The sequence below is a fragment of the Ambystoma mexicanum genome, chromosome 11, assembly GCF_040938575.1.
Source record: "Ambystoma mexicanum isolate Mex_15411 chromosome 11, UKY_AmexF1_1, whole genome shotgun sequence".
NCBI classification, from domain to species: domain Eukaryota; kingdom Metazoa; phylum Chordata; class Amphibia; order Caudata; family Ambystomatidae; genus Ambystoma; species Ambystoma mexicanum.
In genome coordinates, this window is record NC_090934.1 from 780,475,970 (window position 1) to 780,494,665 (window position 18,696).

At 44.9% G+C, this 18,696-nt stretch overlaps 1 protein-coding gene across 2 annotated transcripts in view; it reads left to right on the forward strand.

Annotated features, from left to right (window-relative positions):
* DENND2B (DENN domain containing 2B) overlaps window positions 1-18,696 on the forward strand; it is a 1,727,973-nt gene that overhangs the window by 38,251 nt on the left and 1,671,026 nt on the right. The window lies entirely within an intron of this gene.

Consider the following 18,696-nt stretch of genomic DNA (forward strand, 5'->3'; position numbering starts at 1 on the left):
AGCATATGTACAGGCGTTAGCTGGTTTGAATTACTTCATCCTGCTTTACAGCTTAAGTTTCTTTATGTTTCAACATTGTTTCTTCTTCTAGGTCATGATATCCTTATTCATGACATTTCGCCTCTTGTGTCATCTTTGGGTCGTCTTATCTTCTATCTGCAAGGCTGTCCGGGCCTTCGTGACGTCACCATTCGTCTTCAATTAAGGCCTTTGTGGTTTCTTCCGGGACGATATTTAGGCTATCTTCATTTCGTCTTACTTGCTGTTAGGGTTTTCTCAATGGATACCTTACAGTCCATGGTTTTCTAGGTATCAGTACTTCAACAGGTGTTGTTCTCCTGATAGGCACTGGGCAGAGCCCTACGGCGGCTCTCTGCTGGTTTATTTGCTCCTCATACGTCACATATCTCGGTGTGAACGTTCCTGGTACTTCAAAATGGGCGACTGGAGTGCAGGTTTTATTTGGGACCTCCTCTACAAGAGTAAGAATACAACACTTACCAGAACATCTAAAAGAGTATATTTGGCTCTTAAGGTGTAAAATCATTTAATTATCATTATTTGTGTGGAAGGAAATACTGCATTGCCATGTATTGGTTTCTGGTGGGACACGTGATGGTATCTCATGTGCCTACTGCTATGGAGGCCTTGGTACATACCGAAAGTGTTCTAGAGTGGAAGGTGGAATGTAGGTACTGGAATCCAAACACTGGAGAGCGAGTGAGAGAGTTGTTGGTGGCAGTTGAGGTGTTCAGATGCATACAGGCAATTGGATTGTTTTTGTACCAAATTAACCTGTTTGTGAAATTAATCACATTTGGAGTTGTCAATGCGCGGAGGAAACTTGAAAGCAAACACTATAAACCAGGAACCACATAATGGCAAGGAACAGATACCACCTGGGCAACGTCGTGGTAAACCAGTGACAGGCCTTCATTTAGGAGCTTTGTGAGGTTCTGAGTTGAAGAGGTGAGGCCTGTCTCCCCAGGTAGCCGCCCCGCCGGTTGTATGTACCACAGAAAGGCCAGAGGGCTGCTTTGAGAGGCCAAGTCTCCAAATTAGAGGAAAACCCCAGTATGGGGAAACTACCTCTAGATGTAGTGCAGTTTGGAAATTAAGCCTCCTTGAAGTCCAGGAAGTATGATGCGGTGAAATGTCAGGAGGCGATCAAGCGGGTGACCTCACCCGTCAGAGATTTTGGAGAAGAGTGAGGGACTGACAGGAATAAGAGCCAGAAAGGAAGAAGGGCACTGCAACCAAGAGAGAAGCGAATAGAGATGGCAAAGTAAGGGAAACAGCAGGGCAACAGTGTCATGGCAATCAAGAGATGAATACGAGATTGCGACGCACAGCTTAGCGTTTCTCTCCGGCTCTTGGAGTGGTCCATACTGCAAATGCGTGGCAGCCTCTTGACATTCTGACGTCATGGCGTGAATGTGCAGTACACGCCAAAGCCATCATGGAATGGATAAAAGCCCTTTCCACCATCTCCAGAGGGAAGCAGAGGTGTGTAACTGCCAAGCCCGGGCGCCGAGGTGAAAGTTGCTAACAGAAAGTGTTGTACAGACGGTTTCATAATCGAAGCTGACTTGACTTGAAGAAAACATACAAGCTCAAGTTCACGTTTTGTTTATTCAAAAATTGTACATTTCTAAAACATTCTATCCATGCAGTTCTATCAGATATATACATTCTGTCAGATAAAAATGCCCACAATAAAAGATATCGTTCAGGCTGACAAGGAAAATAATGTGTTTTAGTTCCTAATCGTGAACATAGCTTTTGGCATCTGATCAGAAACATGGACTCTTTAAAAGCCTATACTCAAATCAACCCTATCTACAATTAACGTGGAAATAACACTTTTTAAAGATGCACGCAAAGCCTGGCTCTTCTAGTTCCCTTGAGCTACTATCATTTGAAACTGCTTGACATCTTGATTTTTATAAATATTTCATTTGACCACTAAAGCGAATCCATCTAAAGTTCCTAGTCCAGACGGGGTCGCTACTGCCACACTCAAGGGCAAACCAAGTATTCCGTCTTATATCTTGTATAATCGTTTTAAGTCATTTTTTTGTGACTTAGTCTATCCTGAGCTCTTGGAAAATGTCATATATTGTCCCAGTTTGTAAGACAAGGGACAGGGTGGAGCCTTTAAATAACAGGCCCATCGCCCCCCTGGATGCTTTGAGTAAGATGTTTACAGTGTGAATTTTTGAAAGACTTTCACAATTGGCAAAGCAGTCAGATTTCAGGAAAGGATTGGGTACATTTTTAAATTGTTTAATATTCTTCAGCATGGGATCTGGCATGGATTCACATGCTCCTGAATATTCCCTGTCGTCAGGCTGGGAATCTTCGGTAAAAGAAAAAACTGGTTCACTTTCACTTAAAACTGTATTTCTCCTTTAAAACAATCACTGTCCTCTGGGTCATACTGCCCCCATCCAATGACAGTCCTCCCTATGCCCCTCTTCTGGCAGCCATCTTTCTATTTTTACCACACGCTTCAGTGTTGGGAGTCCTCGAGTTTGCTCTCTGAGCTATTTGTATGTTTTTTCGTGCTTTTCAACTGAAAAAGTTCTATTTTTGTTTCAAAGGATCCCGTGTGCTCTTTTCTCCATTTGTCTACAGCGGGGATCCGTTGTCAGTGAATTTCAGTGCCCCTCAAGGGTGAAGATCGTCGAAGATTTTAGAAGGCCATCGGGCCTACTTCACACTCTCTGACCATGACAGAGGAGAAGAAGGATGGAATGTCCCTCTTAAGGCCCTGCACCAAATGTGGGCTACAGAACGTGTTTGTGGAGGACAAACACCTGCAATGCCTCTACTGCCTGCACCCAGACCACAAGGAGGTGGAGTGCAAAATTAGCTTCCTATTCTCCAAGAAGACAACGAGGGACAGGCACAGTAGACTGGCGGCGTGCTCCAAGTAGGGCCATGCTTCACCCAACACCGGCTGGTCCGAGGAGCGGTCTTCTAAGTCCTTTGAGGATGCCCCATCAGTGGAGGCCCAAGATAAGGCCAAGAACCGCAAGTCTGAGTCCGTCGGGTTCACCGTGGAAGCGTGTCCCAAGGTGGATAGGGTGCGATCGACATCACTGTCTGCCTCCATTGCCAGCCGACAATCGAGCTTCTCCTCGAAAAGGAAGTCATCCAGCCCGGATAAACTTTGTGAGAAATCTGAGACGCGCAGGCAGAGGAGAAGAAGGCTGATTAGCCCAAGCATGCTCAATCGGCACAGGCTAAGACCTCGCCAGCGACGGAGTTGGCGACTGCTACTGCCACAGCAGCTAAGGGCGCAGACCCTGCAAAGGTAGCCCCCGCAGCTTAGAAGGTGTCTCTACCCCCAAGGCGCGACACCGCTGCAGTGACTTTGGCAAAGTCTGCTAGCACACCAGAAAGTTGGGGAAATCGGCTCAGGGGCGTTTATTTATTTATTTATTTATTTTGATTCTTGAAGCACCACACGCCCATAGGCCTCAGAGCGCAAAAGAGTGCGGGATACGTTATAAAGGACAGAATGATTAGGAGGGAAGAGCAAGAGATTAGTGGGGAATTGTGGTACAAGCTGGGGGCCTATTCTGGAGTTCCTCCCCAATGATAAGAAGATGGAGGCAATCACTCTCTTCCAGGAAGGGGAGGTAGCGTCTGATCACGTCATTACTGTAGCATAGGACGTCACCAACACAGGGTACTGGCAAATGGGGAAAGGTGTCTACCTTTGTTGCAAAGGCTTTATGAAGGCCCCAAATTTCCACCAGGAGGTCCAAGCAAAGGTGCTGGATATGCCCTTCGACAGAGAGAACCTATTTTGCAAATGTGTTGACGAGTCCCTCCAGGCCATGAAATCGTATACAGAGACGTCCCATTACCTTGGCACCCTCCAGCAGCACCGCTCTTCTTTTCGCTTCTCCGGGGGAAAGTCGAGCAGGTCTTCAAAAGGCTTCCCCACATCCTACCATCAGCCTTCCAGATCCACAACTCAGGAAGCCTACAGAGGCCGTTCCCAGGCCTACAGTAGCGGAGGACAGCATCCCTGGCGCCCGCAGGGCAGGACACCTGCACTGAAGCAAGCCTGAACCGGCCGGGAAGTCGGACCCCCACTCGTGCACTACTGGTTGGAGGCCGGCTGATGAGGTTTGTCAGTGAGTGGGGAAAGATCACCACCAATAGATAGGTGCTGGATGCTCTTGCCCAGGGACACACCCTGGAGTTCCAACACAGGAGTCTGCGAATCCCTCTGGTTGAGCTCCTGGAAGAGGTATGGTCCATGCTGCAAAAAGGGGCAATAGAGCTAGTTCCCCAGCGACTCTGGGGCTCCGGAGTCTATTCCAGATACTTTATTGTCAGAAAGAAGACAGGGGGATGGAGGCCCATCCTAGACCTGCGACGTCTGAACAAATACCTTAAGTCCCAAAAATTCAGGATGATCACGTTGCAACACGTGCTCAGCCAACTGGAAACAGGAGACATTTTGACGTTGTTGGACCTGGAGGACGCCTACTTCCACATCCCCATTCACAAGAATGCACGGTTAGCACGGTATCTGACAACTAGCCTGTGTCTTGTCTATCGTGCCTTTCTTACGAAATTCTGTATCTTATTCAGATGATTTACCCTCATTTCACCTGTTCGATTGCATCGTCTTTGGTGGAATACTGAGAGTACCGAGCACAGAATTAGCCTCCAGTGGGTCCTCCTACCAATCATTGGCATCCTGTACTCTGCTTAGAGCCCGCATCTATATTGCTGCCCCACACGGTTTCCAGTCTGTTCATAGATAGCCCATCACACTAACACTTGCCTTGCATATTGTAACTAGCCTGTGCCTATCCTCCCACCATATCTTTTACTGTGCATTGCTCTTGATTTTCGTCTTAAACCTTCCATTTTATCCCCTTCACTACTCATTGTGGCAATATTGTATACCGCACTGAGAACATCTCACAGAATGTTACGTCTGCGCATTGTACCCAGCATGCTAATTCCTAAAATGCAGCTGCGACTGATTATATGTTAAATAATGAAACATGTTGCCTGCACTAGTTAGTAACGTCACCATTGTTAACACCAGTCACGCCACTAAAAACTGCTTCCCAATTATGCCGCAAACAAATTGTAGTTATTGTTAGCCTACGGTTATACACCATAGGGGGTATTGGCTGACAGATGTCCATGTGGTTCCCTCGTTGGTTAAGTTCACCACACAGTGTACCGTTTGTCACCACTCTTCATTACCATATAGACTGCAATTGACTGTACTTACGGTAGCTAACTCTTTGTTACTAATCCAGGTCTCTACATAACGCCTCCCATAGGCCATTATCACTTTGATACACAGTTCGCTGACCAAGCCCCTCGCCTTAGTTCCTTCTTCATTATGCATTGGATCTATTGGACATACATTACACTCCTCTTGGTCTTCACCACCATTTCAACCACAAGGTCTGCTTTGAACGTGAGCATTTACCATCTGCAATCTCACACAATATTTATGCAGAAAATACACCACAACATTGCACATCCTTTTCTCTTCCCCAGTGTCACTCTACTGCTCCTCCTGAGCGCCCATTGCATATCCTCACACATCTACATCTTGCGCTCTCACAACACCACGCCCTCACAAACCATGTCTTGCTTCAACCCCTACCTGAATGCCCCAGCCCTCTGGCTGGAACACTTTGCGACCAAACCCATGCCTAACCAACCAGGTGCTCTCCATTTTAGGAATCTCAGATTAGGCTCAAGACTTTCTCAACGCCCATACCATCCGACTAATACCAAATTCACTGCTCTCATGGGCAATCCTATAACAGCACCTGAATACGCAGGATTCACGACCCAAACCCTCAAAAACACCCCGGTTCTCCACAACAATAGTCCCATCATCGCAAAAGATACCTCGATCAAAGGAACCCTTATCAATGCAAGATCCCTCCGAGCTCATGCACTCGATATTGCTGGTTTCATTGTATTTCAAAACCTTGACTTCCTAGCCATCACTGAAACGTAGTTAAACGCGGCAGCAGGACCCTCTATGTCCTTAGCCATCCCTGATAACTACTCCATCATCAGATGTGACAGGAACTCTAACCAATCTAAAGGCAGAGGAGTTGCCTTCATCTTCAAAAGCTCTCTTGAACTTAGACCCATTCCGAATCAGCAGATCCCCTCTGCTGAGCTACTATCAGTTGCTGATATCTTCTAATCAAACTGCTACAGTACATCTCATCTATCGGCCACCAGGCCCCATCTCAACCTTCACTGATGATATCACATCTCTCTTTGCAGCCAACACCAAGCCCAACTCCCAAATTATATTACTTGGAGACCTTAATCTCGGCTACAAAGGCCCTAATGACCTCAAAGCCTTAGACTTTGCCAGCACATTAACAGACTTAGGTTTTACCCATCAGATCCAGGAACCTACCCACACTAAAGGTAGAACCCTTGATTGGCTTGCCGATTTGAATTGCAGCATTAACATGATGTCCATTACATGTCCTGCATCTGGTCGGATCATCATAAGATAACCTTCTCCATTAAATCTAACCTCCAAACTCCTAAACATAATATTGCACCCTCTATCAGTACAAGAAACAAGAAGGATATTACAAAGGAGAAACTGCTCCCACTTATCCTTCCCCTCCTTAACACTGCCTCAGTATCCTGCTCAGACCCCACAGTCTTAATGGATACCTACAACCTAAACATCATAAAAGCGCTAAACATCATAGCACCTCTGAAACTCTGCAAACCAAAACCTAGCGCTCATCTCAACTCGTGGTTCACACCACACCTGAGAGATCTACGTAAAGCTAAATGAAAAGCTGAGCCTCGCTGGAAAAGTCTTCCGATGGATGCCAATAAAAGTACTCTGATTATTGCCTCTTCCAATTGCAAAGAGGAGTTATTTGTAGCAAAAAAAGACACTTATAATAAGCGCATCCTGCAGGCTTAATCTAACACCAAAGAGCTCTTCAAGATCCTTAAAGAACTTGAATCTCACATAGCCCCCATTGACAACTGCAATGCCAACACCCCATTGTGTCCTAATATCCAAAAAGTGCTCCTTGATAAAATCTCCACATTACAAATCAAAATTAATGACATAAAAAAAGGTAGTCACTCTCTGGACCCACCACCCAACTCTCCGCCTAACAACAATCTGACTCCCACACACCCTTTCAAACCCTTTAGCTTTTCGCTGCTGTCCATCTTGAAATTGGAAAATATCTTTAAAAAACTTAAACCATCTCACTGTCAAGGCGACTCTTGCCCAGCCCCCGTCATCAAAGAGGTCGCCCACGACTTTGCCCCCTTCATCACCACTTTTATTAATGCATCGTTTAAATCAGGTACTGTCCCAGATAACCATAAGGATGCATGGATAATTCCATTAATTAAAAAAAACACCCTAGATCCTAGCAACCCCTCGAACTACAGACCTATCACCACGGTGCGCTTTCTATTAAAAATCTTGGACCGTGCTGCATATTTACAAATTCTAGACTATTTAGAATTCAATAAAATGCCTGGCACCAGTGGCGGCCCATCTATGCCTACAGTACATACACGTATACCCCTACCTGGACGACTGGCTTGTTTGTGCCCGCTTGCAGGAGCTGGCCGAAGGACACATGGAGGTGACTGTCTGGCTACTAACAGATTTGGGATTCTCTGTCAACTATCCAAAGTCCTGCTTAACGCCATCACAGAACGCGATGTTCCTAGGTGCCAGACTCAATACGATGTCTTGCCTGGCGTCACCCTTGGAGGAGAGTATAGCAGCGGGCCGTCAAATCGTTACTGGCCATGATGTCGTCCTGCATCTACCTCGTCCGACTATGCAGGTTCCAAATGCGACCCCTTCAGGAATTCCTGGACACCCTCTGGATACAGGTGTCCGTAAGCTTCACAGACAAGCTATCTCTCAACAAGGAGTTCCGTCGGGCGATAGTACGTGAGGTGTTCTCTCCAACATCTCCCAAGGCACTGGTTTTCAGAGCCCGCCATATCAGGAGACGGTCACCACAGATGCCTCCCTACAGGGATTGGGAGTGCACACAGGACGTCTGCATGCCAGCGGCCTGTGTTACCAGAGGAGAAGGATCTTCATATCAACATCCTGGAGCTACGGGCAGTGTTCTGGACCCTCAAGTCGTTCCTCTTGTCTCTGAAAGGCAAAGTGGTGAGGATGTTTACGGACAACACCACCACCATGTTTTACATCAGGGGGCACTCATTCCCCTGCGCTCTCCAAGGAAGTGCAGGACTTGTGGCGCTGGGCCGCCGAACACGGGATATTCCTCAACCCTCTCCACCTGGCAGGAGTCAAGAACACCATTGCAGACTCCCTCAGCAGGGAACTGCGCTCCTGCCACAAGTGGGAGCTCTGTCAGGATCAGATGGACTGCCTTTTCGTCAAGTGGGGCAGGCCCCAGATAGTTCTGTTTGCGACGGCGGCAAACTCCAAGTGCCAGAAGTTTGCCAGCAGGTTCTACCAGTCGAGGAGCCTGGGGGATGCGGTCTCCTTCCCGTGGGAAGGGCAGTTCCTGTACGCATTCCCCCATTCCCTCTCCTGCTATGAGTCATCAACACACTCAGACAGTGTCCGTGCAATATGAAACTCATCGCTCCTGGTGTGGCCGAGGCAGATTTGGTACCTTCTCAGCCTATGAGCGTCGCCTCCGGTCAAGCTTCCAGTGGTTCCAGATCTTCTCACCAGAGAAGAAGGTGCAATCCTTCATCAAGACCAAGGATCACTGAACCTGAGGGCTTGGCTCTTGCAGCCCTAGAGTTTGGAGGATATGAGTTGCCTGCGGTTTGCAGGGAGGTCCTCGCCAAGGCCAGGGCGTCGTCGACTTTGAAGTGCTACGGTTACAAGTGGAAGCATCTCGCTATGTTGTGCCGTTCTCAGAAGATTACACTGCTGAGGGTCACGGCCCAACAGGTTCTTCCATACTTGCTATCCTTGGCCAAGGCCGGAATTGCGCACGCCTCTATCAAGGTACATCTGGCGGCTATCTCCCGCTACACCAGGTCTCCAGGAAGGTCTTCACTTTGGTCTCATCGACTTGTCAAGGAAATTCTCAAGGATCTTTTTCGATCTTTCCCACCATTGAAGGCTCCTGTCCCGGCGTGGGAACTCAACGTGGTTCTAATTAGGCTCATTGGGGCCCCCTTCGAGCCTATGCATCAGGCCCCTCTCAAGTTCCTCTCGTGGAAAACAGCTTTCCTTGTGGCCATCACCTCTACCAGGAGGGTAGGTGAGACAAGGCCCTTTCCTGCAAGCAGCCATACCTGACTTTCCACAAATCGAGGGTGGTGCTGCCGAAGCACCCCTCTTTCATGCCAAAGGTTCTGTCGGAATTCCACTTCAACAAGCCTTTGGTGTTACCTGTGTTTTTCCCGAAGCCTTTGTCGCCGGCTGAAAGGGCCTTGCACTCGCTGGACATTGCTCGTGCCCTGAATATCTACGTGACACGCACAAAGAGTTTTCCAACGACTTCACAAATGTTTGTGAACTTTGGTCCTGTGAACCCTGGGAAGGCCTTGCCCAAGGCTTTCATTTCAAGGTGGCTCCCGGGCTGCATTACCCACTGTCATCGGTTGGCGAACCGACCGCTGCCTGGCCATCCGAGGGCCCACTCCACCAAAGCGATTGCTGCAACGACAGTGTTCCTGTCTGGTCTGCTGGACGTCTGCAGGGCTGCTACATGGAGGTCCATGCACACCTCCACTAAGTTCTACTGCGTCAACAGGGATTGCAGGGAGGAGTCCAGAGTCGGCCAAGCAGTGCTACGCAACCTCTTCACTTGATGTTAGTCTGTTCCAGAGGTAAGAGTTATTTGCTTCTGTTGAGCCTTGCCACCTGCCGTGGTTGTGTAATATTGTACTGCTAGCTATTTGTTATTCATGAGCGTGTGAATCCATGCCAGACCCCATGCTGCAGAAGATTTAACTTACCTGTAACTATTGTTCTCCAGCGTGGGTCTGGCATGGATTCACATGTCAAGCCTCCCTCCGAACACCCTGCGGCTCTTCTCTGTCATACTGCCTCTTTACGTGCTTACCACATCTGAAGATGGCTGCCAGTGGAGGGGCTTAGGGAGAGGAGTGTCATTGGATGGGGGCAGTATGACCCAGAGGACAGTGATTGGTTTAAAGGAGAAATACAGTTTTAAGTGAAAGTGAAACTGTTTTTTCTTTTACCGAGGATTCCCAGCCTGATGACGGGGAATATTCATGAGCATGTGAATCAATGCCAGACCCATGCTGAAGAACAACAGTTACAGGTAAGTAACGTTAAGCTTATCTCCTTTACATCAACAGGCTCATCCGTAACACCATGCCTTGCCCTTTGACAAGGTAAATCATACTAAGCTGTGGGAAAACGTTCTTATTGGGGTTGCCCAAGAACTCTTATTAATATCCTTAGGCAAATCCATTTAGATCCAAGCCCCAACTCGCCTAGACAATGAGGGTACTCTATCGGACTTGGTGTTTACTCACTGTGGACTGTGCCAAGGCTGTCTACTGGCTCCAGCCTTATTTAACATATACATAGCCGACCTTGGTAATGTTCTTGCACAGTATAATGCTTAACGTCCTCTTATGGGCTTGTTTCATATTCATCAGCTGGCTTATGCCAACAATATAGTTCTCATGGCCTGAACCCCCATTGTGCTTCAACAGTTATTAAATTCCCTGCCCGGAATTTTAAAGGAGTTAGACCTGGAAATTAATTCTAATAAATAAAAAGTAATGATTGTTTAACCAAATGAAAATCGCTGAATCCTAAATGGTATATTGACAATGAACAACTAGAAATTGAAGACGGTTGGAAGTTTTTCGGTTCTATTATTAAACAAAAATGTAAATCCTTTAAATGCAGTTAGAGATCTGCCCAAATGAAAAGAAATCCATCTCAAATACGGCAATTTTTCCATGATGCCTGTAGTCAAATTATACAGAGGTAAAATAGCACCATGTCTTTTATATGGAGCTCGGACCAATCATGTTGAAATCGATTTGTCAACAATCGAGGGTAAACAGTGGAGACGCAGTTGGAGTCTTCCTAATGGAGTCCCCATCTCAATTATCCGTTAAGAACTGGGTCTTCGTTCCCTCAAGTTCTAGTCGATTGGAAAGTATTGTTGCTTTATGAAAACATAGTGAATCCTCCTTTCTCTCTTCTGTTACGCTTTATAAGATTATGAATGAATAATCTAGTGTAGTTTATCTGTAATTGAATAGCTCATTGTGGACAAATTCTTGATAGAGTTAATTTGCATAAAATGCGCAAAATCTTGCCACTAATCCATTTGTATTAAAATAATTATGGATGCTAGACTGGATTAATACTAGAGACCAGATTTTGAACTACACATTGTTTACTTATTCTTCTCTTGAGGAAAACATTCTCAGCCAATTTTCTAAATATTTGACAAAATTTCTTAGTAGAAGGTGGAGAAGCATTTTTAAGACTAAGGGCCTGATTCATGGAATTTTGTAGTGCGGTGCAAAGCGGATCAAAGTTTATTTTTGTAATGCAAAGTCACTTTGTACTGCCTTTGCACTGGTGCATGGTCACTGTGCAGTGCAAAAATACACTTTTCACTGCTCCGTGAGTGAGGGTGCTTGTTGGCAGTGCAAAGACACTTCGCGCCAGTGCAAAGTAATTTTGAACCACGCTAAAACTTTTATGAATCAGGCCCTCAGAATCAATTGTATACAACACAAGAAGTCCTGGGTGCTTGTTGAACATTCCTCTGAACTTTCGGGTGTGTTGATTTTGTGTTGATTCATAATCACTAGAGACTCTCATACATCTTTTTATCCAATGCCTTGAATTGCACAGTAAAAGATGTTTACATTTGCTCGAGTTGTACACAATATTTTTTCTCTTTACTAGCTATGCTTTTGGAATGCATTTTAAATGGTAATCAAATTTCTATAATTATAGCAGCGCTTAATTATCTTCTGATATTTTGGGATAAGTGAGATATTTTTGTAGTGTCCATGTTTGTATTGTGTATTTTTATTTATGCATTGTTAGTTTGATTAATGTTTGTGAAAGATTTTTGTTGTATTAAACCATATCCAGAAGCAGGAACATATATATATATATATATATATCACCAAGAAAGTTATGGTGGGTTTAAAAAGGTTTGAAAAAAAAACTTTCAGGACTATACTGCACTGATGATCCCGAATGAAGGTGATGTAGTTGTCCTGGCAGCCTTGCAAATTTCTGTCTTGTGTTGATTAAGCTATGTACAAAGTAGCACTGCCCTCTTAAACAAAGACAATTTCCTGGAGAAAAAGGTTTGCATTTGAGCTAATTTGCATACCCACAATGCCTTGCTCTTGTGGCCCAGAACTGGAGGTGAACTTCCAGCAATAGCTACTAGGTGGTCTTGTGGAATGTGTGACTTGGCTCAAATGGACTTTCCTACTTATAGGAACCTCAGACCTGGGGCCTAGTTTAAAAAAGTCTGCAGGTGATAAAAGCCTATTCAGGATTATGTGGCGCAAAAGGTGCCACTTCCTTAATTTCCCGTATCACGGACACTCAACTAAGAAATGCTTTCCATCTTCAGTAAGAGTAATAAAGGTGGGACCCTTATCTGATTTCTTTAAGCTCAATTTCTCAGTAAACGAGGCCAAAGGGAGTATATTTATTCTGAAGATAGTGTAAAGCAATCTCTTTCTTTTTACATTTCCTACACACTGAGCCGTAGAGGGCAGTACATAAGGTGTTATGTCTGCATAATTATTGGCTGCTAGTCTTGCCATAAAAGCTGAATTGCTACACAGCCGATAAATTATTGTTTTTGATGGGCTGATATTCATAGTCCACTAAAGTTTACAACAGTACACAAAAAGAATGAATTCAAGCACGGAGCTAGACCAAACTTAAGCCATTGCAATATATATACATTTCTGATTGATGTACGTTGTACTATATACGAGTATGAAACTGAAAGGAACAAATCATTAGTGCCATTTCTCCATAATTATGTCGGTAGTGGAAGTATTGTCACACGACCTTTGACCTCTTATGACATAACAGGAAGTGACATCCCATGATCTTTGACCAGTAACACCTAATGGTATCCTTTTTTAAACATCCTGTATTAATAATTAGAAGATGTAGGCAGCACTGGAATGTACATGGAATGAGGGCAGGTACAGACATCCATCCTCAGCAGCTAAGAAAAAGCCAGCGGTCCATTTGATTTTAAGCCATCAGTACTCGGGTTAGTGAAATCGCTGGGGTTGCAAAGCAGGGTTGCAAGAAGCAATTTAGGGTTAGCAACGTCTACGCCCAACTACAGCCATCTGTCGCCCGTTTAACCCATTTCAAAAAGTCATTAAACTGTAATAATAAAACGTATTTTCAGGTAAAATGTCATGTTTGTTATACATCAATGAAGGTGCATTTAGAATTAAATTCTACTTTGCACGACAATGCTCATGGCTGCATCCTGTGTAAAGAAGGCCTGGGTAGGGCCCAATCTTGCCAGGTAAACTCGGGAAGGGCATCTCCTGCTTTGGTATGTTACATTCCTACAGTTTGACAAGGTCAACAGATCATACTGAAATGACATGTTTTGTGTGATTTAAACATCTGTAACATCCCAATCCAAACCGCCGAGGCAAATGGAAACTGCTTTTCATCACATAAAGTGCTCCATTATGGCAATCAATTGCACATGTTGGAAAGAGCTACATCTCTATGCAGCACCGTTTTTTTCTGGCAGAGGCCTGTACTTGGGGAAATAGCAAAACCTATCGTATTTTATTGAGCCGAATTATTTGCAAATGCAATGGACCAATTCCAGTTACATGGGGTATGAACTGCTGGTAATAAAACAAAGGTATTTCTAATGTTTCAGGATATTTTGCATACTGTATATACATATCCCAGTCATCAAGATTGGCTAGGACACACACATTGGGATGCATTTGCTGGAGATGTTAGTCTAGGTCAATGGGCCAGTTGCATCGCTCATTATGTGAAAAGAAAAATGCCATGCCCAGAATATTTCTTGCGGGGACCGACATCTCTGTACCCTGGTCCTCAATACATTCATGCAATGTTCTTGTGAATTGTTTCTGTGCAAGTTTATTAAGATATTAACATATATTTAATTTCACTTTTTATTTACTCAATCAATGCTCCCATTAGGGAAATGATGGTACCAGACCGCCCAGCAGGAATTGGGGCTACCAGCAGAAGGTCTCTACGACCATTAAGTAAGCCAGGCGGCATAGAGTGTAGGTAAATCCACACTTGAGGAGGCCTGAGTGGCAGAAGAAGGCCCACATCCTCCTGGTGGAAATGGTCGGGTGGGTGGGAAAATATACGTATCTGCCGTTTGCACCATCTGTTTATGCAGAGTGGGATTATTTTCTGTAATCCCACTCTCTTCGTCCTTTACCTCCTGGCAGAAATATTTACTGTCTGCCTCTGCGACTGGTACAGATTACGGAACGAGGCCCATACTACTATGGCACTCAGTAATGAAAAAATTAAGGAAAAAATGATGTCCGTTAATGAAGGGTAGGTAGACGAGTACATTCAAAAAGAGTAGAATGTTGCATAAGTAATACACCTATGCCTGTTTTGTGCCCCAAAAAATGTAGCATATTTGTAGATCAGTATTTACTCATCTACTGCCCTGCTAAATTATTTTAATCGTCAATCCCTCATCGCTATATTTGTACATTAGAAAATACATTGATCTAAATCCTATTTTAGGGACCGAATTTTGATGGGAATCGTATTTCATTTTGCTTCCCTGTTTAAGACTGCTGTGAAAGAATATGTAAGGTATTGAAATTTCTGGTATAATTTTAGAGATGTTCTTTTTTATGACTTCTAATTTAAATGAATTGTGAAGAGAATTGATTTTTATATATGACAAAATTGAAATGGATTTTATGGAATAATTTTTTGATGGCTTGATTTAAAATGTGTATAGCAGTCAAAATAATGTTTTCATGAAACTAAGAGCACTGTAAAGAAGATCAGCATTTTTATAAGAGGATTCTATTTACAACAACAAATGCAACAGTGTTCTGTAATTGGCTCCCAGTTAAATTTCACCCAAAAAATAAACTTTAACTTATTTTGGATTATTCAGCATTATAGAAGCTTAATAACCCAAAGATGGATTTTCTTACCAGTGGTAAATTGTGCTGAGCCATATGCAGGAATGCATCACGTGTGATCATCAATATAGAATGTAAGTGGATGAGAGGGGGTAACCGTACAGATGACCTGTAGGAGTCTATTTAATGATATTAAGTGATACTGTCTATGATTCAACAGTTCATATGCCTGCCAGAGACCAGATCGGTGCTTGTTTCTGGTTCGAAGGGACGCTAACTCAGCATGTGATGTGCTCACCCCGACATCTGTGACTTTCCTGATAGATAAGTCAAGGCCGTCTGTGCTCGGCCATGCGCAGGAGGACCTGGGTGGCCGGCCTACATGTCTTAATACCACTACCATTCCAACTGATGTGCTGTCTCGTGCTGACTTGCTTAGCTTAGCACCAGTGGTAACTTTACTTCCGCCTGGTTTTGATTCGGTGAGTACCACCGCTACAGATGTGCGTGTTGTCAATCCCCCCTTTCTGTTATGCCTTCTCCTGAATGCGCAATCCCTAGTTGCACATTCACAGGACTGTTATAATTTGTTGGATGATGTCCGCCCTGACCTACTCTTCATAGCGGAGACCTGGCTTCGGGAACACTCCGGCCCGTCAGTAAACCAAATGCTATCACTGAACTATAGCATCCTTTGCTGCGACCGTACCTCCACCTACTCCGGTGGAGGTGTGGCCATGATCTTTAATGAGGTTATTAGGATTACTGCAATTCCTTTTGAACATAGACTTAAGATGGAAGCACACCTGGTTCGCATTCCCGTGTCTGCTTCTGCTACGCTGCCAGACCTACTGCTATATCGTCCACCGGGGTATGACCGTGGGTTTTGTGATGAGTTCCCTACCTTGGGAGCTGAACTACAACTTAAACATTGTAACCTGACTATTGTTGGCGATTTCAATCTTGCTGCCAACAAACCAGATGACCCACTGCCCTCTCAATTCCTAGGTGCCATGCTGGATTTAGGCCTCTGCCAGCATGTCAGTGAATCCACACATCAGTTAGGTAATACCCTTGCCCTTGTGTTTTCCTCTGATCCCTCTCTGTTAATCTTCACTTCATTCCCTGTTATTTGGTCTGGCCACTATTTTTTTCTATTTTCCCTTTCTTTCTTCCCTCACTGTCATATTGGGAAAAAATTGAAACTCTGAAACATAAGTGGCACTCTGTCTCTATGCTGGAGTTGGGCACTCACATTAGTAAGAATTGCGGTGACCCTGTAGGTTGTAATTTGCCCACTCTCATGCAATTATTCAGCAAGGCTGCTGATTGTCTCACCCCTCTGAAGAACTGTAAACAAAAAAATCCCCTTTCTGAACATTGGTTTACTGAGGAATTGCAACTACTCAAGGCTAAGCAGAGACAAGTGGAAAGGAAATGGTGGTTAGCATATAGGCCAGCAAATAAAGTTCTACGTTGTCTAGTCACGGTCTCCTATCAGACAGCGATATGCCTTGCTAAGCAAACTTTCTTCTGCCTTAGAATCAAGGGTGCAATAAATCAGCCTAAACAGCTGTTTGACGTAGTCCATTCTTTGACCTTTTCTGCTACCACGCAGTACCCTACTGCCTCATCCCAATCTCTCCAAGTGATTCCTTGGCCGACTTCTTCGTGGGTAAAATCACCACCATTCATAGTGACATAGCAAACGCCACTGCCTTGTCAGGTTCTCGGCCTTTGCCTAGCCCCATTTGTAATCCAAATATAGGGCGGTCCACCTTTCCTTCCTTTACTGTTCAGCATGTTCTTGAAGCCATTAATAAATTGAAATCTGCCTCGCCCTTGGACCCCATCTCTTTGGCCACACTAAAAAAACATATACAAACAGCTTGCCCCTTGGATTACATCCACAGTTGACGAATCGTTTGCTGCAGGAATTATCCTGGAAGAGTGGAAGCATGCCCTGTGATCACGCTCTTAAAGAAACCTCAATTGGATCCCTCTGTCCCATCTAATTTTCGTCCAATTTCACTTCTGCCATTTCTCATGAAATTGATGGAATCTCTGATCACTTCCCTGCTTAGTTCCTTTGTTGAGTCCTCTAATTTCTTCGGTCCGTTCCAGTACGGCTTTCACCCTGGTAGGGGTACGGAATCCCTACTTGTATTCGTTTTGGATGACCTGACACGTCTTGTCGACCAGGGTGGAGTCAGGGTGCTGATTTTATTAGACCTGTTGGCTGCCTTTGATACCATTGACCACCCCACCCTGATCAATCGTCTGTCCTGCACTGGACTCTCTGGACAGGTACTTCCGTGGTTCTCCTCCTTTTTAGAGGGTCAGTCTCAGTCTATCTATCTCCCTTCTATTCTAAAGTTATGTCTTTAGTCTGGTAAATCCTTCAAGGCTCTGCTTTAGCTCCCATTTTGTTTAATACATTTATATTCAGCCACTTGTCGGACTCATCCTCTCTCACGGCTTCATGTGCTACTCCTACTCCGATGCTTCACAAATCATTTTGCGGCTTGATCTCTCCTCTTTTGAGACAGCTGCACGGCTGCAGGAGTGCCTTGATGCCGTGGGGGGACGGATGACCGACAACTGGCTGAAACCTAATGCTGAGAAGACAGAGGTGCTGGTTGTGGGCTGTTCTGAGCCTTCCTTCTACTGGACCCCTGATTTCTGGCCTTCCTCTCTTGGGCCTTGCCCTTCTCCAGTTGTTGTGGTGAAGGATTTATGTGTTAAAATATTTGCCTCTCTGTCGATGAAGGTCCAGACCACCACTGTCTGTCCATCAGGTCACCCAAAGTTGCAGACTCTTCGCAAGGTTCTTCCTTTTATCCCTTCCTGTTTTCATGCCCCAGTGGTCTCTTCTCTGGTTTTTAGTAGTATTCGACTACTGTAACTCTCTCTACCAGGCATAACCAGCCTATCTGCTTCGCATCTTCAGCTGTTACAAACCATGGCAGCTAGGGTCTTTCTTCACCCTCCTTTTGGTTCTCACATGACCCTACTCCGCCGCCAACTACACTGTCTTCCGGTGGAGAAACGTGTTTTATTCAAGTCTTTATGTATTGTGCACAGAGCGTTTTATAAAATCGGAGCTGAACACATTCAGGCCACATTTTTTCCCTATATTCCTGCTAGAGTATTGCACTCCCAATCTTCTCTGACAATTCAGTTTCCATCTGTTAAGCGCTCTCATGTAGGGGGTTGAGCCTTCTCTGTGGCTGCCGCGAACGCTTGGAACTCCCTCCCCCGTGCTCTGCGAGCTGTGACACTTCATCTATCCTTTCGCCGTTTACTAAAGACCCACCTGTTTTAGGTTCCCCCCCCTGTAACACTGTTCTAGTCTGGGCCTGATGGTTTGTAGAATCAAGATGCCTCCGGGAGTACGCTGCGCTTTAGAAATAAACTTAACATAACATAATAAAGTTTTGAAACCCTGTGGGACACAATCAGTGCTACATCCTTCCAAAGTGGATAAATGGAGTAACATAAACATTGGTTATTAAAATCACCTATTGTTTTTACAATGCGTACAAGCTGGCAGAATCCAGCTTTGCA